Raw genomic sequence first — 25309 nt, forward strand, 5'->3', positions numbered from 1 at the left:
AGTTATGAGAAAATGTTCTATCTTCTCATTCATGTAGTTTTTTGCTAGGGTGATATTCTTTGGTGTTGTGGCAAGTTTTATCCTAGAGCCAACTCTTTGGTGTTGAGATATGAGACAAAAAGGTAACCCTTTTTTACCTTGGCTGGATATGCCTTAGGTCCTAAACCAAGGTCAAATGACCAAAATAACCGCTGCAGAAACCCTTCACTGCACTAGTGGCCGACCATCATTCTGGGTCGAATCGTCTCGACCTTCAACCTAAGAAGACATGTTGCACCTTCGACTAGGGTTGATGTAACATCCCTAATAGATATTACTTAATTAAATATTTAAAAATATAAAAAGAAGTTTGAACGTTGCAACTTTATTAATTCCCGTCATGGGGACAAAACAAAATTTAATATTCAATGCGACAATCATTCAATAAAAGTAATTCCAAAGGTTATTACAAGTCCCAAATAAAACTTTAAAACATAGTAAATCCCTAGCTCTAATTCCCAGCTAGTCCCTCTCTCCGTCTCAGGTGTTAGCAGCATTACCTGTATCATCAACTGCTCCCGTGTAAAATTACACGATCATCGCCAAGCACAAACAGAAAGGGTGAGCTCGACAATGTAAGGAAACACATAAATTAAATAATATAAAACACCCAATCATATTATCATAATTAGACCTTGTTTACATTCACAACACACCACAAGGCTTTTCAACCTCTAACATACAACAAGGTTAGCCATGGACTCAGGATTCATGATGCTCACATGAACACGCCCGCTCGTGGTCCTGCCTCTATGAACCTCCTCGCTCGTAGTCCTACTCTATGGACCTACCCGCCCGTAGTCCAACACATGTGATCCACAAGCTACGTACCTCCTCGCACGCAGCATCTCTCAACTGTGAGCACGGAACATACGAACCTACCTCGCTCGTATCCCCACATGAGAGTAATCGAGTATGAACCTCCCCGCTCATACCATCACATGTCATCCACTATCCATGAACCTACCCGCTTGTGTCTTTTTGTCTCTCTTGTTATGTTTGTGATGTCCTTGCTTTGCTTTACTCTTTAATTTTGCCCAGGAGTGCAAAAGGGTAAGTGTGGTCGATTTTGATGAGTCACTATTTTCTTCTATTCCACTAGCCTTTGTGCACCCATTAGACAGTTGATTAGTGCTTAATTGTTCATCATTAGAGTGTTTTTCATCTGTTGGGCTTTATTGGGCCACTGTTCCGAATTTGGACTAATTTCACATTATTTGGCCTAATTTTTGTTTTTAATTATTTTTAGGTATTTGGGTGAAGCAATTTTGGAGCTTGGACATTAATATTTAGTTGAAGAAACTTTCCACATCATTGCCACATCATTTCCATGTCATTTCCACGTCAGCAAAGTCAATGGGTCAACATTTGAGGCCTAGAGTGGCATTTTTGTAATTCTGCGGCTCATAATGGCAGTTTTGTAATTCTGAGTGGCATGGGTGATATGACCACGAATTAGGTCTGCATGAGAGGGAGGCAACCGCTCCATCATCTTCAACCTCCATTTTCGTTCTCCAAGCTTCCATGGACGTCCCCCCTTGCGGTTTTTCACGTTTTTGGCTCATTTTTACCGTTTTTATGCATATTTGACAGCACCCATTGAGGGTTTTACATTTGGAATTCGTTTTCTTGCTTGGGCAGTTCGTTTTGTGGGTTTTATTGACTTGGAACAATACCCATTCATGGGGTTTTCGCATTTATATATGATAACACCGTTTTGCATTCCATTTAAGCTTTGAAATCTCAATTTTTGCTCTTAAATTGCGTTTTCAGATTTGATAAGTTAGGGTTCTTGGTTCTGATTTTTGTGATTTCAGTTTTGAAGTGTTTAATTACTCATTTCCATGTCTAGCTAAATTCGTGTATTGACTCCTTGATGAAAAATGCAATGAAGCTTTGAGGTTGTGCTTGTTTTGTGAAATCTGTCATGTTTTGTTCTGAATTCGTGGAATGCATGTGGTGAATCTGTCAATGCTTAATTTACAGAGTAATTGCATGTGTTTTGTTTAAGATACGTTCATGCTTAATGTATGTAGCTTGGCTGTCACGAATTTAAGGATGTGTGCATTGCTTAATTGCATAATGAAGCTAGATTGTAATTTTCGCTTAGTGAATTATTATCTAGTGGATTGAGACAAGGCAGGGTTGGCGTTAATTTGGTGGCCTATGATAAGTGAAATTGCGTTTGAATCAGGGATGTCAATACGGTTTTAGTCACTGTAGCATTTAAATTAATTTATTGATTAGCATTCTGAATCTGTCTGGCAACCCCCCCCCCCCCCCTGTGTTTTATTGTTGTGTTCACCTGGAAAATTGGCTTTGAATGAAAATATTGGTCGTTGGGAGACGACTTGGTTCACTTTCATGTACTGCATTTAATATGTTTTAATTTGGTGGGGTACGGCCTCTATCACCCTCCCAATCAATTACAGCTTTGCTCTCAATTCCCAAATTCACTTTTCCACTCAAAATTCGTGATCCTTTCTCACTCTAGTTTTTCAAACTTCTAAAACATAAAACCCTTCTAATTGCCTAACTCTCCCTTTTATATGGCTCCTAATTGTGGTAAAAAGAAAGAAAATGAAAATTGGCTTTTCAATGTCTATTATTACCTTTCATAAGCGCCATTATGGGTTGTTTTTCCCAACTCCCTTGGCTGCCCATTATCTCTAGGGCTTTCCTACCCTTTCACATTCAGACCACAAATATTATAACAAAAATAAAGAGATTAATTTGTTGTCATCAAGGGTTGAACCCACAACCCATCAATTACCAAGTCAAATGCACAACCAATTCAACTAATTCACATTTGTGATAATTCCTAAAATTTTAGGATTATATTATCACGTCCAACATTCAAATATATTAACAAAATAATGCATAAATTAAAATAACACACAGTTGGCATACTTAGGACTCAAACACAAGTCCTCTCACACAATCAAAGTACTCTCAACCATTTGAACTAGTAATTTTCCACGTCATATTAAACAATAATTAATGTCATAAAGGCGCTTTCTACCCGCATTTATTGATTAATTAATTATTTAATTAATTAATTTTCACGGGTCTTACATGAATCACCTTGAACTAGATAGTGAACATACAACACCAACCAGAGGAAGAAATAGAACATGCCTGTTTCTTTTCATTGGAAATGAAGACATCAAAAAGATTAAATCCCTCAGATTTTGCTATTCCATCACTACATAGCTTGTTGCAAAGGAAGTATACATTCTCCTCACTACAAATAAATATCCAAAAAATGAAAATTCTACAGAATATTACTATATTTAATATAACAAAAATGAAAAAATAAATAAATAAACACATACATAGAAGGAAATCATAAAACTAAAAACATGACATTTTACTTGCACGAGAATTGTGAAATTTCGCAACAAATTTTAGGAGAAATTGAACAATTAAGCAATTTATAATAGGAATAACGAGAACCAAAACTAACCTTGGTCGTTTTCACTCCAACATCAATCACACTTAACTCCTGTAAAGGAACAAATCTACCAATTTCACTCATTCAATAAAACAACAGTAATGTGTGGTTAGGGTTCAAATGTTGACCTTTAAATGGAGAAAGCATATAAGAGATGGACGGTGAGGGCGACACAAACTAGGAGACCAAGTGATTTCAACAACGAAGATAACACAATGCGACAGTGATGCGACTTCGCACGGTGACGACGACTTAATAGGCGACTTCACACGATGATGGCGACTTCGTAGGTGACTTCGCACGGTGACTGTTGGGAAGTGGGAAAACTATGTTGGAAACGAAGAACCGTGTGAAGGAAAGCGGATGAACGAAAGAAATGGGAAATGAGAAACATATTGTGCCTATTACAAGGTCAACAAGTATAATATCTCTTTTAAAATTAAAAAAAAAAAAGATAATATATATATATATATATATATATATATATATATATATATATATACACGAAATTTATACCAATTCTAACTATAATCGGTATAAAAAGTCTTTTTCAATATCACAAAATTGCCACCACATTAATTTTTATACCGGTTGAAAATATAATTGGCATAAAAGATCTCATATTATTTATAAAATTGTTGTCCGCCTCTTGTTTTATGTCTTGAGTTGTGGCTCGGGATGGCAGATGAACACGAGGAACTCTTTAGTTGTGGCTCCAGTTGGCGAGTGTTGCCGGTGTGAGTGTGCGAGTTGTGGCTCATATGGATGAGTCCAGATAGATTGCCCTCCTTAGTATTTAACTGACGAGTTTGGTAATCTTGGGACGTTACAAACTATGTTCTTATTGGAAACTCCACCTAGCGTTACGGTATTCATCTAAAGACGTAGATCATGGATGACATGGTGGTGGCCATGTGGTGTGGAATCAAAGGATAGTGTTCCTCTGATGTGATTGTGCTGATACATTAATATTGTGCATAACTCACCCTTTCTGTGTGTGTCTAGTGATGATCGGATAACTCGTTATCCGGGAGCAGATGATGTGACAGGTGGGTCAGGAGATGCATAGACTCGGAGCGAGGGATAGCATGGGATTTTGTATATATATATATATATATATATATATATATATATATATATATATATATATATATATATATATATATATATTGGTTTTGAGCTAATTTTGTAACCCTTTTGGGACCCATTTGAATATTACTTCAGTTTTATAATTATGGACTCCTGCTTTTATTACATGTATATTAAAGTTTTAAATTTCCCGTATTTTTGGGAAATGGTTTATTATTAAATGAGGTATTTATTTTTATTTCTGATTTTATTTATTAAATATTAGTAATATTCCTTAGGGATGTTACAATTGGTATCAGAGCAAAAGTTTTGAAAATATTTTTAAATATTTTGGGGCTAGTGGGGAGTGAGCTTATCAATGTGGTTGTTTGTTGTGTGTTTGTGTTGAACATTGAAAAGGTGTGAATGGTTTTGTTTGACTAAGTGACTGATTTTTAATAGTTGTAATGTGGCGTATCCAGGCTATGACTGCTAACAGGAGTAGGAGGAGTAGTGGTGCTGATGACATCGTTGAGGCTATTCACCGGATGGTGGATGCGATGCAGCCACCCATAGCAGCGCAGCCTAGAACGGTAATTGCACCAATCAGGGTGCCGACCATGGAGGACTTCTTGTGCCACAAGCCAGCGGAATTCACTGGCAAAGCCTCTCCTAATGAAGCGGATGCATGGCTCTGCAAATGCGAGAAGATTTTTAGGGTGATGAACTGTGAAGATGAGCAGAAGCTTCTGTTTGCTACCTATCTGCTGAATGAGGATGCAGAATATTGGTGGACAGATATGCAACAACAGATGGAGACTCGGGAAGAGCCGGTGACGTGGGCCAACTTCAGGACTCGTTTCCTAGAGAAATACTTTCCAGATATAGCTAGACAGGACAAGGAAGCTGAGTTCCTTGCACTGCAGCAAGGGGATATGTCAGTGCAAGAGTATGTCAACAAGTTTAAGCATCTGGCGAGATACTACTCGCAGAACATTACTAAGGAGTGGAGGTCCTTGAAGTTTGAGCGAGGACTCAAACATGAGTTGAAGAAGGTGGTGACACCCTTGAGAGGGAGAAGATTCCCAGTCTTGGTGGAACAGGACAAGAGTGTTGAGCATTTGGAGAAGGGCCCTGGTCCAGTTGTGAGCAGACATCAAAAAAATTTCGTTGAGGCTAAGCAGATGAAAAAGCCTTACAACCGACCACAGGCATCTTAGGGTCCCACTTGCTACTAGTGTGGCGGACCCTATCTGAAGAGAAATTGTCCCCAGCTGTCAGGTGGAGTAGGAGGGTCAAGCGATTGTCGCAAGTGTTTTATATGCGACAAACTGAGACACTTTGCCAATAGTTGTCATGAAAAGAAGAGTCCTGGCGCGAAGAAACCAGCAGCATCGCCAGCAAAACAAGCTAGAGCAGTTGGCAGAGTCTTTGCCCTAACCACCACTGAGGCTACACAGTTGGGTAATCTTATTCTTGAACCTTGTGTATTGTTTGGTAAAGTAGTATTGGTGTTGTTTCATTCCGGAGCAACACATTCCTTTATTTTTGATGCATGTGTCTCAAATCTGAGCTTGGAAAAACGTGACTTAGATTGTGAGTTGTTGGTTTCAACTCCATCTTCGGGTCAGGTGGCTACCAGTTCGGTCTGTGTAGGTTGCTTAATGGAAGTGGTGGGCCGCAGGTTCAAGGTGAATCTCATCTGCTTGCCAATGGAGGGCTTGGATGTAATTCTGGGAATGGATTGGTTGTCGGGCAATCACGTTGTTATTGATTGCGAAAGACGTAGTGTGATTTTTCCAGAGACCTTGAGGCTAGAGTTGATATCAGCTCAAAAGGCGATTAGGGTGGCTAGAGGTGATAGTGGCTCAAGGAGACAAGAAGAGCACATTTGAGCAGATCAGAAGCATACTAGTAGTGGATGAGTATGCTGATGTCTTCCCAGACGAGATTCCAGAATTGTCACCGAGTAGGGATGTGAATTTCTCTATTGATCTCATCCCTGGAGCGAGACCAGTTTCTATGGCACCATACAGAATGGCGCCAACCGAGTTAGCTGAACTGAAGAGGCAGATTGAAGACCTGCTTGAAAAGAAGTTCATCAGACCGAGTGCGTCACCGTGGGGAGCACCGATATTGTTAGTGAAGAAAAAGGATGGCAGTTCCAGATTGTTTGTTGACTATAGACAATTGAATAAGCTGACCATAAAGAATAAGTACCCATTGCCGATGATTGATGACTTACTAGATCAGCTGAAGGGAGCTGCGGTGTTCTCAAAGATAGATTTGAGGTCTGGGTATCATCAGATCTTGGTCAAGCTAGAGGATGTGCAGAAGACGGCTTTCAGGTCACGCTACAGGCATTATGAATATGTGGTCATGCCGTTTGGGGTGACGAATACTCCTGCGATCTTCATGGATTACATGAACAGAATTTTCCGGTCGTACTTGGATCAGTTTGTCGTTATGTTTATTGACGACATACTCATATATTTTGAGAGCCGGGAGGAACACACAGATCACCTGAGAGTGGTGCTGGAAATCCTCAGGGAGCAACAACTGTATGGGAAACTATCGAAGTGTGAATTTTGGCTCGAGGAGGTACAGTTCTTGGGTCATGTAATATCAGCCCAGGGGATAGCAATGGATCCAGCCAAGATTCAAACAGTGGTGAAATGGGAGAGACCGTAGACAGTTACCAAGGTGAGGAGCTTCTTGGGTTTGGCAGGCTACTACAGAAGATTTGTGGAGGGTTTCTCCAAGAGGGTGAATCCATTAACGTAGCTCACTATAAAGGATCATCCTTTCGCTTGAACCGATGAATGTGAAACTTGTTTTGAGGACATGAAGAGAAGGTTGACGACTGGACCGCTGTTAGTTATTTTAGATTCGACTAAGACGTTTGAGGTATATTGTGATGCCTCATATCAAGGGCGGGGTTGCATGTTAATGCAAGAGAAACGGCCAGTCGCATATGCATCTCATCAGTTGAAGGTGCATGAGAACTATCCTACGCATGATTTGGAACTAGCAGCAGTAGTCTTTGCCCTCAAGACTTGGAGGCATTATTTGTATGGAGCATAGTTCCAAGTATTCAACGATCACAAGAGTCTGAAGTACTGGTTCGACCAGAAAGAGTTGAATATGAGGCAGAGGCGATGGATGGAGTACTTAAAGGATTACGACTTTGAGCTGTTATACCATCCTAGTAAAGCTAATGTCGTAGCAGATGCCCTGAGTAGGAAGGGGATCCATGTGTCAGCCATAATGATTAAGGAGTTGGAGTTGATAGAGAGGTTCCGAGACATGAATCTAGGGCTGGATATGGGGGAAAGTCATATACGGTATAGCATGTTGAGAATTACCAATGAGTTTTTAGATGAGGTTCGGGTGGAACAGGGAAAGGATCAAGAGGTGCAATAGATAATAGGTAAGTTAGGTACAGATAAGAGAAAAGATTTCAGGATGGATAAAGACGACATCCTGCATTTTAGAGAGAGGGTGTGTGTACCCAGGAGTCGGGTATTAAGGAAGATGCTCTTGGATGAAGGGCATAAGAGCCGTCTTAGCATACATCCAAGTATAACTAAGATGTATAAAGACTTGAAGGCGACCTTTTGGTGGACTGGCATGAAAACTAATGTGACAGACTATGTAGCATCCTGTTTAGTGTGCCAAAAAGCGAAAATAGAGCATCAAAGGTCGGGTGGTACGTTGGAGCCTCTTGATATTCCACAGTGGAAATGGGACATCATTTCCATGGATTTTGTTACACATCTACCAAGGTCAGTGAGGGGGCATGATTCCATATGGGTAATAGTGGATAGATTGACGAAGTGCGCACACTTTCTACCCATTAATCAGAAGATGTCTCTAGATAAACTAGTAGAGTTGTATGTGAGGGAGATAGTCAAATTACATGGTGTGCCTGCGAGTATCATATCAAATAGAGATCCGAGATTTACATCGAAGTTCTGGCAGTCGCTGCAGAACACCTTGGGCACTCAGTTAAGAATGAGCTCGGCATATCATCCTCAGACTGATGGCCAGTATGAGAGAACCATACAGTTTCTGGAGGACTTACTGAGAACATGTGTCTTGGATCATCTTGGGACGTGGAACGATGTTCTACCACTGGTGGAGTTCACTTATAATAATAGTTACCATTCCAGCATTGGGATGACACCTTACGAGGCCTTGTATGGCAGGAGATGTCGGACACTAAGAATTCTTACAACAGACTACTGAGAAAGTAAGGGTAATACAGGATCGGATGCGTGCAACTCAGAGTCGACAGAAATCCCACGCAGATAAGAGGAGGAGGCCACTTGAGTTTGAGGCTAGTGACTACGTGTCCCTCAGGGTTACACCTACAGCGGGTATTGGGAGAGCATTGAAGTCGAGGAAGTTGACTCCTCGATTCATCGGTCTATATCAGATTACGAGACGAATTGGACTGGTGGCGTACAAGATTGCATTGCCACCTCACTTGGCAAACCTGCACAATATCTTCTACGTATCGTAGTTGAGGAAGTACGTGGCAGATCCTACTCATGTGCTGGAGCAGGATGATGTCCAAGTGCATGAGAATCTGACTTTGGAAGTTGGACCAGTGAGAATTCTAGATTCTCAAGTCAAACAACTGAGAGGGAAGGAGATTCGAACTGTGAAGGTTCTCTAGGACGAAGCAACTCAGGAGATGACTTGGAAGATGGAAGATCTCATGAGGAAGTCTTATCCTCACCTCTTTGCTGGTAAGTCCTATTTTCGAGGACGAAAATTTTTAAAGGTGGGGGAATTATAAGACCTGTGAAAATTAATTAATTAAATAATTAATTAATTAATAAATGTGGGTAGAAAGCGCCTTTATGGCATTAATTATTGTTTAATGTGACATGGAAAAGTACTAGCTCAAATGAGTACTTTGATTGTGTGAGAGAACTTGGGTTTGAGTCTTATGTATGCCAATTATGTGTTGTTGTTTTATTATTGATTTTTAATAATATGTATGAGTATGGAATTGGTATTGTAAGCTTATCATGATTAGAGTGTATCACTAACATGACCTGGTTGAATTGGTTATGCACTTGAAGGGTGACTAAGTGGTCATGGGTTCAAACTTTGTTGGGAATGAAATTGGAACTTTATTTTTTAAAAGTGTAGTTTTGGAGGGAATATGAGAGGGCAAAAAAGGAAACCTAGAAGGGGGAACCAAGAGGGGCTGGAAAACATCCTATAATGACCCCTAAATGAGAATTAAACACACTAAAAAGCCCAATTTCGTTTTAGTTTTAAAACCCATCTTAAAGACACCTATAAAAGCCAACTTTTAGGTAAAGGGAAGAGTTTTGGCAGTGTGGTGAATTTGTATAGAGAGGAGCACGAGATTGAGAGTGTAGGTTGAGTTTTGGGTGTGCAAGAGCTGAAGCAAGAAGGCAATTGTGAATCAAGGGTCCTGTCTTTCTCAATTTCGATAACTAATTCCAGGTTAGGGGTGTTGTATTACGTGTATACCATTAATGCTCGTTTTTCTGCGTTTTGCTTCCAATTGGATTCTATAGGGTATGATTGTGGTATAATATACACTGTAATTGAGAATTGGCGGATTGAAGTTAGGCACAAAGTCATTTTGGGTGGTTTATATGAATGGTATAAGGGTTTAGGGTATTGTTGTTGTGGTTTTTGGCCAAACCTTTAGTTTGATTGATGCAAACCTGTCTGAACCATGTTACTGTGATGGCTTGATGGGGTAGAATGCTTGGAAATTGCCTAAATTGGATTTTGGTATGGTTGTGGTTTGTTCTCGCGCAAGACCAAGAGAGGGATACTGCAATTCTCGCCCAAGCGGGTCACCCTCGCCTAAGCAAGAGTTGCAGGGTTTCATTACTAGTTTAGGGGTCGAGTGTGTTGCCCAAGCGACTATTTTGGTACTTGAGCGACTTGGTCTCTCGCTCAGGCAAGAGACACTCGCCTAAGCGAGGTTGCGAGGTGACCTGGGTGTTCTGAGCGCGAAACCTCATCCAAGCGAGGAGTTTTGTGGGTTTGAGCGAACCAGGGTCTCGCCTAAGCGAGATGTCGTGGTCAAGTATGATGTTTTGCTTGCATTGTAGCTCAGGTGAGATTGAATTAGGTGTTTGGGCGAGAGATGACCTCGCCTAGGCTAGAGGATCTCGCCTAAGCGAGATGATGTGTTGATGCTATTGTTTTAAGCTCGCTTAGGCGAGGTGAACTAGCCTAAGCGAGACTGAGGGCTTAGCTTGGGCGAGAGTCCTTGGCTTCAACGAGTTTAAGCAAATTACTATGTTTGTGTGTGCTTGTGTGTGTTAGTTTGGCTACTTTTTCCTAAGTATAGGAAGTATATGCATGTGGTGTGGTATTTTGGCTTGAAGGACTAAGTCCAATAGGGGTTTGGGATGTGCTTGATGGTTGGACACATGATGGGCATGGAACTGGTTGAGTTCCCATCGGCTACTAATGGGCGAGGAGTCCTTAGTATGGTGATTACATGTGTCGGGCGCGCGATGGGCAAGGAACTGATATGTTCCCGTTGGCTACTATTGGGCGAGGAGTCCATAGTATGGTGATTGCGTGCGTGCCAGGGTCCAAGTTGAGGAGGCTTGGATGATTTACTACAAACGATGATTCTGTAGGGCAGGACTATGAGCGGGATAGGCTCATAGGGTTAGACCACGAATGAGTTAGTTTCGTGGGAGCATAGTGAAGTCCCAATACCTAGTTCATGTATATGACTCATGAAGGACTATGAGGTCATGGTGGGGTAATTTGAAAAGCATGAAATTTTAGTTATGTTATTTTGGGATGGGTGACATATTTACTTCATGCATCTGTTTTGTATATTTTGCATAGCTCACCCTTTCTGTGTGTGTCTGGCGATGAACGGATAACTCGTTATCCGAGAGCAGATGATGTGACACGTGGACCAGGAGATGCATAGACTCGGAGTGAGGGATAACATGGGATTTTGTTTATATATATATATTTATTATTTTGGTTTTGAGCTAATTTTGTAACCCTTTTGGGACCCATTTGAATATTACTTCAGTTTTATAATCATGGACTCCTGCTTTTATTACATGTATATTAAAGTTTTAAATTTCTTGTGTTTTTGGGAAATGGTTTATTATTAATGAGGTATTTATTTTTATTTCTGATTTTATTTATTAAATATTACTAATATTCTTTAGGGATGTTACAATTTATGGAATAGAATTGTTATTGTGAATAGTAATTTTGACACTCTTTGTATTTGAGTTTTTTTGTTTGATGTTTTATTGATTTTTTTTCGTCAATTGCTTTTTTTTTTCTGTTCTAAGATATAATTAATACCTTGCTTACTGTTGCTAAATAGTGACCATATAGAGTAATAGTGGGATGGGGAATAATTCTATGGCTCTTTCACTGTGCAAGTTGAATGTGAAGGAAAAACATGTTAAAGTTTTTGATAATATTGTCAGTATTTATCTTTAATATATTTTGCTTTCTTCCTAGTTATGTAATGCTTACAAGCAAGCAGAGTACTAATTGCATGTTCAAGTATTTATCCATGTTTTTTCTTACCACTACCACTACATATTTGATTGAAGAGTTTTCCAGCTACACTTATATAACTTTTGTAGATCCCACTATGGAATCAAAAGGCTAGCAAAAGAGTTGATGGGGTGATTCTATAGGATTATCATGTAATTTGCATTCAGGTATTTCCTAATATGTATTTCCTTTCCTTTTGTTGTGGTGGCTAGTTTGCTAGGTTGTGAAAGCAGTTTATTTTGATATCTAAATTTCTTATTATAGGGATCATTTGTCATACTTTTGTTGTGATTGCATTACAGATAAAACAAGGAAATGTCCCTCCACTAGTATGGGACTTAGATTTAACCCTTCCTTTTCCTTCACATCTACCTTTATACGTGTTTGAAACTATACGACCGTCTTTTCAACTTTTTTCTGATTATAACAAGCAAGGCACTTTCTGTTTTTTTTTTTGCCATTTTTTCCTGCTCTGATCGGTATTTTGGTGCTTTATAGTCTTTTTGTTGATGTTTCTAACTTGTAGTTGATAGAAATGCAAGTCCAAGCTTATATGTATCATATGATAGTGGCTACTAGCCACATTATTTCTTTTAAGAAATTCAAATTTATATATGCTGGGGTTGGTGATAATGGCTTAATTGGTTTTATCATTATGTAGATTTAACATGGGGGAAGACACAATTATGTCCTACAATACTACATACTTGTCCTCCCGTTATTTCTTTTCCCTGAATGCAACAAGGCTTTTCAATTACCCTATGAATCTAGGATTATAACAATATTGAAGCTTCCATGAGTAGGACACCACAAACAATAAAAAAGTTACTTTTTTCCAGATAAAAAATTTGTAGAAGTTCCAGTACACGATGTTCTCTTCTACTCTCATTAAGGACTGCATAAACTATGCTCTAGATATAACCTTAGTCTCCTTGCTTCTACTGATTCCTTTATATTAGACTCATGGAAACTACCAAAAGAAATAAGATGCCTTACAATGTAAGAATAATGAAATTAGTGGCTAATTTTCTCGGAGCTAGACATGCAAATAATACATATTTGTATTTGAAATGAGTGAGCTAAGTTATAGGAATCTGCGGCAACCCATTTGTATAAATGATGTTATGTACCAAAGGAGCTTTGTATTTCTTAATGGGCTTTGTCAAGATCCAAGTCTTAACCATCCAAATTGGTTGAGACCAAACAAGTTATGATACCATTTGTTCACAGCTACCGCCATAGCAATTGAGTTTCATTCATATACCGCTGAGAACAAAGAATATAAATGAGAAAGAAAAGAGATTTTTATTGAATAGGATGAAAAGAATAAATAGGAGAGAAATCTCTCCTCCAAGTGTTTCTCCTTCGCAAAAGATTTCTTCTTTCACAAAGAGCTAATGCTCAATCTACAAATGAATATAGATTTAACTCCCCCTTTTTCCTTTACATTCTCCTATTTGTTTAACTCGTTGGTTAAAATACTCCGTTAATTCTCGTTTTCGTTGCAAAATCTCAATTTGGTCCTCGTATTTTTATTAGTCTCAATTAGGTCCTCATTTTTGTAAATTAGTATCAATTAAGTCCTTTTCGTTAGTAGAGAACTAACATCCTTAAGTAGACGCCACGTGTCAGCTCCTCGTTTTTTTGAATTTTTTGAATTGTTTTTGAATTTTTTGAATTTTTTTAAAAAAATATTTATGCCGTGTGTCAGGTTTGTAGTGTGTCACGTGTCAATCTAATATGGTGACACGTGTCAAATTATTGTATGAATCTCAATTTGGTCCTCATATTTATTAATTTGATTTGATTTCAGTCCCAAATTTTTTTAAAAAATTTTAATTTCATGTGCTCCAAATTTAGAACAAATTTAATTTTTTTATAAATGTAATGATGATACTTTTATTACAAGTGATATTTCTATTACATATTTTTAACAATATTTAATTTATTTAAATTTATATTTTACATTAAACTTTATTTAAATTTTATTTTAAAATTATAAATATATAGATTAATAAATTTATATTCGAAATATTTGTATAATATTCTATATCAACAATATTTTAGAGTTGGCTTAAAAATAAAAATTTTATAAATTCAAATGTAAAATTTTAAAATAATTTTATAAGAAATTAAAATAAATATATTTAAAATTTTAATATTAAATACAATTAATATTATTAAAATATTTAATAAAAATATCAATTTTAATAAAAATAATCATAACATTATATAAAAGTAAAATTTGGTCTAAATTTGAAGTGTCTGAAATTGAAAATTTTTAAAAAAATTTGAGACTCAAATCAAATCAAATTAACAAATATGAGGACCAAATTGAGATTCATACAATAATTTGACACATGTCACCATATTAGGTTGACACGTGGCATAATTTTTTTTTTCAATTAAAAAAATTTTAAAAAAATTCAAAAATTCAACAAAAATTCAAAAAAACGAGGAACTGACACGTGGCACCTACTTAACGATGTTAGTTCTCTACTAACGGAAAGAACCTAATTGATACTAATTTACAAAAATGAGGACCTAATTGAGACTAATAAAAATACGATGACCAAATTAAAATTTTGCAACAAGACCAAGTATTTTAACCTAATAAATATCTTAACTATATTAACTAGCTCCCTTTTTTCCCATAGCCCTAACACTGCATTGAATTGGCTGGCCCTTATTAATGAAGCTTAGCCACTGGTTTCTGTTCTTGTTTTAGTGCAACTTCTAAACCTCTGCTGGGTGCATCTGTTTCTATGATTAAAGTCTTATAGAAATCAGTTACCTTGATTGATGGCCGGATTGTCAAGCATTTTTAAGTGCTCTGAACTAGAGGTGTCAATTTGGCCCCTAGCTCATGGGCCAGCCCTGGCCCACTCTTCATAAAGCCCCCTTTTAGGGGGGCCCCAAATGAGGGGACCAAAAAAAAGCCCCAACCCCCAAAGCCCCCTCTCTAGTGGGTTAGGGCTAGGGCTAAGGTGGGTTAGCCCCCTAAATAATACTACATTAAGCCAGAGTCAAAGATTAAGTTGAGTGACCCGAACGGGCCCGATGACCCGGACAGGCTCGACGACCCGGACGAGCCCAATGACCAGGACGGGCCCGATGACAAGGACATACCCGACGAGCAAGATGAGCCCGACGACCAGGACAGGCCGAATAACCCGGACATGGCAGACAACACGGACGAGCTCGAAAACCCGAACGGGCCAGATGACAAAGATGGGCCCGACGACCAGGACGGGCATGACAACTTGGACATGCCAGACAACATGGACGGGCCCGAAAACCCGGATGGGCCAGACGAGCCAGATGGGCCCTACGACCCAAACGAGCCCAACGATCTGAACGGGCCGACGACCCGAACGGGCCCAATGATCCAGACAGGCCCAACGACCCGAACGGGCCCAACGACTCGTATGGACCCGACGATCCAAACGGGCCTGACGACCTGAACGGGGCCAACGAGCCAAACGGGCTCGATGATCCGAACAAGCCCGACGACCCAGACGACCCGAACGGGCCCGACGACCCGAACGGGTTCGACGAACCAGACGGGCCCGATGACCCAGACGTGCCAGATAACCCGAACGGGCTTGACGACCCGAATGGGCCCGACGACCCGAACAGGCCCGATGACCCAGACGAGCCCGACGACCCGAACGTGCTAGACGACCCGAACGGGCCCGATGACCCAAACGGGCCCGACAAACCAGATGGGCCCTACGACCTAGACGTGCCAAACGACCCGAACGGGCCCGACGACCCGAACGAGCCCGACGACCTGAACGGGCCTAACGACCCGAACGCGCTCGAAAACTCGGATGGGCCTGACGACCCGTTCGGGTCGTTGGGCATGTCTGGATCATTGGGCCTGTCTGGGTCGTTGGTCCCGTCCGAGTCGTCGGGTCCGTCGGGGCCGTTCTGATCATTGGGCCCGTTTTGGTCATTGGGCCCGTTCGGGTCGTCTGGCACGTCTGGGTCGTCGGGCCCGTCTGGGTCGTCGGGCCCGTTGGGGTCGTTGGGGTCGTTGGGGTCGTTGGGGTCGTTGGGCCTGTCTGGATCATTGGACCCGTTCGGATCGTCGGGCCCATCCATGTCGTCGGGCCTGTTCATATCGTTTGTCTCGTCCAAGTTGTTGGGCCGGTCCGGGTTGTCGGGCCTGTCCGGGTTGTCGGGCTCGTCTAGGTCGTATGGCCTGTCTTGGTCGTTAGGCCCATCTGGGTCGTTCGGCCCGTCTGGGTTGTCGAGCATGTTTGTGTCGTCGGTCCCATCTGGGTCGTCAGGCCCGTCTGGGTTGTAGGACCCGTCCGGGTCGTCGGGTCCATACGGGTCGTCGGGCCTGTTCGGGTCGTCGGGCTTGTTTGGGTCATAGGGCCTGTCCAGGTCATTGGGCCCGTCCAGGTCATCGAGCCTGTCCGGTTCGTCGGGCCCTTCCATGTCGTTGGGCCCGTCCGTGTTGTCGGGTTTGTCCTGTATTCGGGCCCGTTTGGGTCGTCGGGCCCGTTTGGGTTGTTGGGCCTGTTTGGATCATCGGGCCTGTTCGAGTCGTCGTTCTTGTCGAGGTCGTAGGGCAGGTCCGAGTCGTTAGACCTATTCGGGTCGTCGTGCTTGTCCGGTTCGTTGGGCTTATCCCACAGATAGTAATATATTTTAAAAAATAATATATTTTTCGTGTGGAAGATGAAAACCCATGGGTTGGCCCTGGCCTACAGGGCTTTTGTAGGGTTTTTGGCCCTGTGAGCTTTTTTGTTGAGGGCTTTTTTTCAATGTGGGCTTTTTTGACCCTGCCCACATGGGCTAGGGCCAAACCCTGTGGGCTGGGCCAAATTGACACCTCTACTCTAAACACTGTCGGCATTTCCAAACCCCAGTTAAAGTTGTCTTTTCCAAGAGTAGATTTGTAGGTTTGGCAATTTTTCCGTAGTCTCAAGCAAAGCTCCTATGATAACTAGTTAGCCCTAGGAATCCCCAAGATCACTTGGGATCAATAGACAATAGATGTTGACCTAGTTGCCATTACTTCTGAGTGTTAGTAGATACCCCATTTTTTGTATAGCCATGCCCAAAATACATTAATCCTCTCTGCTCAATTGTCCAAAACACTGTTTTGGGGATATTTGTTATCTTATCAGGAAAGTCATGCAAAGATTAAAAATTTTATTGAGTATGATGCATTCTCTTACAATAAAAGCATTATGGATATGATCTTCCTCGCATAACCCTGTGCTTCCTAGTTAACCAAAAAACAACATCATATTAATCATTCATTCATTAATTCATTTTCATTTAACCTTAATTTCATCCTTACCCTCCATGTCTTCAATCTCACTCCGTTCGAAGATCCCAGGAAGGTGCAATTCCGCACGTGTACATTTTCAACTCTGGCATCATCTCCGTTACGTCCCAGGCTCCCAACACTTTCTTTTTCATTCACCAAACACACCACAAAGGGAATTCAACACTCCTAATAATACTATAATAATACTCATGTAGTAATTTACTTGGACTTGGACTTACCTGATGCCGTGACTAGATCCACAAAAAATGTCACTTATATTATTGACGAAGGAAGAACCCGAGTTTATGGCGATGCAGTCATTACCTGTGATGAATAATGTGTATTCATTAATGGATGGAAAGTGATGATGAAGAGTGATATAGGAATCAGGGTGGATTAGTTACCGGTTTGAATGGTGGAAGAGTGTACGAAGACATTGGATGATCCAGAGATATCTATGCCGTTGGTGTTTGGACTTTCCATTGGTGCAGTGATGTTAACATGGGAGAATTCTAACCCATTGCACATGTCTACGCTTATATGATTTATGGGGCTGTTCATGTGATGCATCCATCCAGTGGTGGATCTTGATCAAAAGCGTCGGAGGGACAAAAATAATATAATTTTGAGATCATTAGATTCAATCATTAGTATAATGCTTCAAAAAATGACTTCTTTAACTGAACATTTTTTATCATTAGTATAATGCTTCAAAATATGTGAAGAGGTAGAATCTATATTGTTTTAATCAATAATTTCATTTTCATCACTCTTAAACAATTAATTTATTCTTTCATTATTTATCAATATACCTTTTTTGTAAATAATACTAAAAAATAATTGATCATAATCTAATAAAAAATTTAAACATGTAATTATTAAAAGAAAAATATATTCATTATTATTAATACATAATACACTATTTTTTTCTATATTCATAAAAAAACTATACAAAAAGCTCATGAAATAAAAAAATAATATTTTCATTATCAAGTAAGACAAGAGACGGGAAAGGAAGAGGATAAATGAGAAATATAACGAGTTTATGTCTAACTTTTTTTCTTTAAAAACAAAAAGAAGACATATGAGAGTGAGAGATTATTACAATCTGTGAAAAATTAAAAAGACAATAAAAAGGAAAATAAAAATTATGTTAATAAATATTTGGTTTAATTATTCTTTTGATTCATGTTTTGGTTTAAAAATGTTAAGTTGGTCCTCCAATTTTTTTAGTCTCAATTTGATCCCGATTTTTGAAAAAACTAATATAATTCGATCTTTTATGATAAATTTCGTTAAATTCTTCGAAACAAATCAATGATCTTTTCATTAAAATTGAGACTCTTAATATGAATAATTTACTTTGTTGGTGTACAAACTTGATCATCAGGATTGTATTATGAAAATCTATCACTACAACAAAAGCAACATCAATAAAGTTCGCTATACATGATTTATGACCATAAAATATTTTCTCCACAACCATCTAATTATAAACCTAATAAACTACTAGAGAATTTGATGTAAAATTTCCATTTAAATTTATGAATATAATAGTACTTTGATATGATATTGAAAAGATGATATATTTTATTTTACGTGAGAGTATGATATAAATCATATCATCTCAATTGCAACAGAAAAAGTTGGTTGGAAATATATGACTGATATAGCCACCTAATAGTGGTTACAAATTAGTGTATATTAACATTTATTTATATCGCAACCAAATTAGCAATAAAAAATTTGTTGTGGCCGGAGAATGAGTTTTAGAGTCCTCCATGTATAATTCAAGTTATATGAATGATATTACAACTTCTATTTTTTTTTTACTCTTATTACTTTCTCCCTTATGTGATTTAGTATGAAACATTGATTAATGTACCATTCTTTTTTTTTTTTGAAAGAATCAATAGTCCACACTAAGTCACGTCAAAGAATAAAGGATGAGAGTTAAAAATTGGGAGTCATAATATCATTTTCCTATTTTCTATTATTTATATCATACTCAACACCTTGTAAAATAAAGGGTATCATCTTTCCAATAACATATCAAAATATTACTGTATTCAATGAAAACATTATGACTGAATTGTCTAGTAGTTTATTAGATTTTCAGCTAAATGGTCGTGAGAATAAATTGTTGGACAGTCATAAACTATGTATAGTAAACTTTTCTTTTGTTTTTGTAGTCATGAAAAGACTTTCATAGTAGAATCCTGGTGACCAAGTTTATGCAATCTTCCAATAATCAAATCCTCTAATAATACTATATAATAAGGAAACAATTATGAAAACAAAAATGAAGTCATTCATTATGATTGAATGTTCATGGAGAATGAATGAACTATTGATCTCTATTTATAGTCTCATGTATTTTTTTAGACCTAATTAACCAAACTTACAAATGAGTTTTATTAAATTTTGTAATTTGTTAATCGAAACAAATTTTATTCTAAAATGTTTTAGTATAATTTAAATCAAAATAAAAAACTATCAACAATATTTTTTTTCCCACATTTCATTGGTTATTTTCTTAATTTTCAAATTGAATATATATATATATATATATATATATATATATATATATATATATATATAAATTATCGATTTAATTTTAAAGTATAAATAATTTTAACTTATGATTATTTTTTTAACTTTTAGACATAGGATGAATCCTTATAAAGATCCTAATCAATCATATACATAGTTCATGCTTCCAAAGCATGAGCAAGACATACTTTGTTCTTTGTTTTAAAGTAAAAAAATATTAATGAAATTTTTTAATTAATTCTTGAAAACATGTTAAATATATATATCCATGACAACAAAGTCTTTGTATATAATAATTAAAATTACTAAATATATGAGATGTATAGTATTTGGGTATATTAGGATAGCTATAATAGAAATAAGTGTCAGATATTTTGTAATTAAGAAAGTTCAAAATGAAATGTGAGAAAAAGATATAGTTCCTAATGAAATGGGAGAAAAACATATAGTTCAGTTCAATGTTTTTTATATATATATATATAAATTATAGTAACACATTTTAGAATAAAATTTTGTTTAATTAATAAAATCAAAATGTAAAAACGTTAACTGTTTAAATTTGTTTAATTAGCTCTTACAAGATGTATGAGACTATAAATAGCTATCAATAATTCATTTATTCTCCATGAATAGTGAATAACTTCATTTTTCTTTCATAATGTTTTTTTTTATTATATGGTTCTACTAAAGGATTGATCATCCAAAGACTGTATAAATTTGGCCACCAAAATTCTATCACAAAAGTCTCTTTATGATTACGAAAACAAAATCAATAAAGTATATTATACATGATTTATGATCATCTAACAATTTCTTCTCACAACACTCTAATTATAAATTTAATAAACTATTATAAAATTCTGACATAACGTTTTCGTTTAAATTTATAAATACAATAATATTTTGATATGATATTGGAAAGATGATACCTTTTTATTTTATAAGGTGGTGAGTATAATATATATCATATTTTCACATAAAATAAAATGTATCATATTTTCAGTATTATATTAAAATATTATTGTGTTTATAAATTTAAATAAAAATTTTATGTCAAAATTTTCTAGTAGTTTATTAGATTTACAATTAGAGTGTCATGAGAAGAAATTGTTGAGAAGAAATTGTTAGATGGTTATAAACCATGTATAATAAACTTTATTGATGTTGTTTTTGTAATCATAAAGAGACTTTTGTGACAGAATTATAGTGGCCAAGTTTTTGCAATCTTCCAATAATCAAATCCTCTAGTAGGACCATGTACTAAAAACAACATTATAAAAGCAAAAATGAAGTTATTCATTATGATCGAATGTTGATGGAAAATGAATTAACTATTGATCTTTATTTATAGTCTCGTGTATTTTTGAGAGCTAATTAAACAAACTTAACAAATGAGTGTTTTTAAATTTTGTAATTTGTTAATTGAACAAAATTTTATTCCAAAATGTTTTACTATAATTTGGTATCAAAATAAATAACTATCAACATTTTTTTCCCACATTTCATTAGTTACTTTCATAATATTCAAATTGAATATATATTATCGATTTAATTTTAAAGTATAAATAATTTCAACTTATGATTTTTTCAACTTTTAGACATAGGATGAATCCTTATAAAGATCCTAATCAATCATAAACATAGTTCATGCTTCCAAAGCATGAGCAAGACATACTTTGTTCGTTGTTTTAAATTAAAAAAATATTATTAAATTTTTTTAATTAATTCTTGAAAGTATCTTAAAAATATATATATATCCATGAAAACAAGTCCTCGTATATAATAATTAAAATTACAAAATATCTAAGATTTAATATAGAACACAAAGAGTGTTTATAGTCATCCTAATATACATAAATACTATACATATTATACAGTATAGTGTATACAGTGTCATAATCATATCGAAAATGATGTTTAAATCGTAAGAGTCAAATGATGTTTCTTATATGCGAGATCAGTATCAAGTAGAACCGTGACTTAAAGGATTAATAAGAGATCTCCTAGCAAAGTCACACGCACCACAAAAATGAACTCAGAAAACGCAACTGGTACAATCCATAATGAACAAATAATCAATGATTTTCCAGAACCTCACTCCAACAACCAAAAGCATCCTTCCATTGGAAACTGGTCACGTCACCAACATTCAAAATAGGCTTCTTCCGATTCCAAATAAAACTCACAGAATCATAAAAACATGTACTAACTAAAATCATATCCATCCAAAAATTATGAAACAAAATGGTAAGCAGTGAATCTGATAGAGAGCAAGGCCAGGAGAGGATTGGGTTTACCTGAGAACGGTAGAGGCACTCCGGCAAGGGTTAGGCGGTGCGGAGAAGACGAACCTTGATGGTGGAGTGTATGAAGAGTGAAAATGGAATGGATATTATAAGAAGAGAAAACTGAAAAGGTGTTAGATTATAAAGATGAGAAGTCATGTATTATGAGTATGGTGCCCATGTGTTGTGCTGGAAACAAATTTCACATTTGCATGTGTTGTGCTGGAAACAAATTTCACATTTGTGGGAAGAAGAAAGAAAAAGTAAAAGAAAGGTTGTTTCCCCAAAATTAGCTTATATCTCTTTCTTTTTTCCTATTTCTATTATTTTATATATCACTTCACTATAATTATTGTCCTTACCAAAATAGTAATTATAAAACGAAATATCGTTGTATTATTTGTTTATATCATTAAAAATCAATTATCAAGACACAAGCTTGGTGACCACCATAGACACAAGTTGTCTTTCAACTCCTATTTCTTTTAATGTCTTCTCTCCTGTTAGTCCAATCAAGTCTTTCATAGGGATTCTACAATACCAAATGGAAAAACTTTTGTCATTAACCATTTATAACAGTTCAGTAGTCATTGACTACGATAAGATTTTATAGTCATACTCTTCGATTACTGGCAGAGATTTGTTTGGGCCAGGAGTTGCAGACATGTCTCTCAGTTGCAGGTTATCAGGTAGGAGTGGGTGCATTCTATAGACACTCACAAATTCTTCAGTTAAAGAGTATGGGACACCATGATTTTCTGGCTTCTTCAAACCAACTAATCCTCCCAAGATGGATCCACCAACATGTCCAAATGTTTCCTTAAACTTCTTCCCCAATAGCCCATACCTGAAATATAAACAATAATTTCAAAAAAAAAAAAAGAAATAAATTCTTTTACATTTTCAATATAAATTAAAAAAACAGTGAGAAAATTGTGTGGTGTTGAGAGGCTTACCAATTGCCACGCATCCCTGCAAGCAGAGTATCGGTTTTAAGAAGCTCCACAGTCCAATCAATGGTGTGAACCTTTGCAATCACAGCTGAAGTCACCAATCTTGCATGGCGATAAAGTTCTCCGTCATTCATATCAGGGTAATCTTTCTGAAAGATTGATCAGTTAGTGTTTTCTCTTCATTAATAAGATTGGTTAATGTTTTTTTCCATGATGAAATTTATGATCATTATACCTTGAGAGAATCACAAACTGCGTTGTGTTCTTGAATGAAAAGGGATTGCAGAGTTGAAACACCAGCCCAACTGTTGCGGATGTCACCTGCAATTGCTGTTCCATTTTCCTCATGCAGAAGGTTTCCATCACTTGATATCTTTATCTTTCCATCTTGGGAAGTCCTCACTTTCTCTAAAACTTCTCCATTGCAACTTAAAAATCTTTTCATTCTAAGAGACTATAGCTATAAGTTTCCTATCTGCTACTTTTTTATATATTTCTTTATGAAAATGTCCTCTTTTTTTATTATTAGCTTGACAAACTTGAAAAGTACACTTGAAACCAAATAGAAGCATCACTGTCAAAAAACCACCCCACTAAGGATATGTACACATGTGAATAAGACAACCTAACTCTAAACAAATGACAACTTTCCGCCCTTTGAGGCCTCCGAACTGATATTAATATTTATTATTTATTTTATTACGGATACGTTCCCCGACACATTGAACATTGTGCATGCATGCATGTACGTCTGCACCCAAAATCCAACCATTACACAAGTTGCATTTTTTAAATTTAACTTCTTCTCCTCTTCTCATCTAAGTTATCTTCTTTTTTTCTTTGATAAAATTAACTTTTAACTTTTGGCTCATGTAAAGTAGAAATCTTACCACCAAGGTGTTCGAATGTTTGTTGATCCGGATTGGATCTCAAAGAATCCAGTGGGACTTTCCTTAGTTTTGAAGAATTTGAAAGAATTTAGAGGGCATTGGCTTGCAAATTCTTTTGGTGCAGTGAGTTCAATCTGCATATATGTATCAAAATCTCATAAATAAATGAAATATTTATATATATAAATTGTTTTATATATGACATTTAAAAGTAATAATATTGAAATAAGTTTTAGAAACTGTCATAGACAGTTGCGGAACTTGTTCGATATTTATGGGGGTGCCAAAATATATTTAAAATTTATATATTTAATTATGGATCCGTAAGATTATTTAACTTAATAATAATTGAATCAATACTAAAATTTGTAGTTATAGTTTGTTTTTAATGTAAATAATCATATCGTCAGCAAAAAAAATTCACCTTCCGTATTATTTTGCAGTCTTATTTTAATAATTTTCATTGTAGAAAATTATCTTTTTGATATAGTTGTAGAAACAAGAAGAGTTAAAATAAGACGAGACAGATTAAAAAATCAATGAAATAGATGTAATTGACTTCTTATTTTTGTCAAAGATTGATTTTTTCTATTTTCTTCCTCACACTAGCTTCCATTTTATCACTTTTAAATAATTAATTTATTCTTTTATTTCTTCATCAATATACTTATGTTTTAAAAAAAATACTAAAAGATAATTTATCATAATCTAAATAAAAATTGTGATATGTAATTAATAAAAGAAAAATATATGATAATCAAGTCACAATTAAAAACCAGTTATTAAAAAACACTTAGTGCATTGCTTTTTCTTAATATTTATAAAAATGAATATACCAAATGTTCGTGAGATAAAAAATAATATTAATTATTAAACTAATATTTCACTATCAATTGAGAAAAAAAGAATTACTTTTCTCTTCAATAATAGAAGAAAGCATACAAAAATGAGAGAACAAAATAATGAATTTGTGTTCAACTTTCTTTTTTTCTTCATAAACAAAAGAAAACAAAACAAGTAAAAGTCTAAAGTGGATACAATACGTAAGAAACTCAAAAAACAGTGAGAGACAAAATAAAAAATATCTTAATAAATTTATTTATTTTTTATTAAATTTAATTTTATGTTTTATTATTTATTAACATTAAATATTATATTTTATAAAATAAATAAAAAGATACCTATTTTAATATTTATCTATTCCTAATATATATTTTTATTATTTAAAA

General features: G+C 36.4%; 1 long non-coding RNA gene across 1 annotated transcript; it reads right to left on the reverse strand.

Moving 5' to 3' along the window:
* Window positions 1–17639: 17639 nt before the first annotated feature.
* LOC114193215 (uncharacterized) lies at window positions 17640–22400 on the reverse strand. The gene is made up of 3 exons (XR_003606237.2): window positions 22250–22400; window positions 17804–17985; window positions 17640–17723 (listed from the first exon to the last, which is right to left on the reverse strand). It is a non-coding gene; the product is annotated as an uncharacterized LOC114193215 (long non-coding RNA).
* Window positions 22401–25309: the final 2909 nt, after the last annotated feature.

This window comes from Vigna unguiculata, chromosome 8 (assembly GCF_037176805.1).
Source record: "Vigna unguiculata cultivar grain cowpea cultivar isolate G323 ecotype 2 chromosome 8, ASM3717680v1, whole genome shotgun sequence".
NCBI lineage: Eukaryota > Viridiplantae > Streptophyta > Magnoliopsida > Fabales > Fabaceae > Vigna > Vigna unguiculata.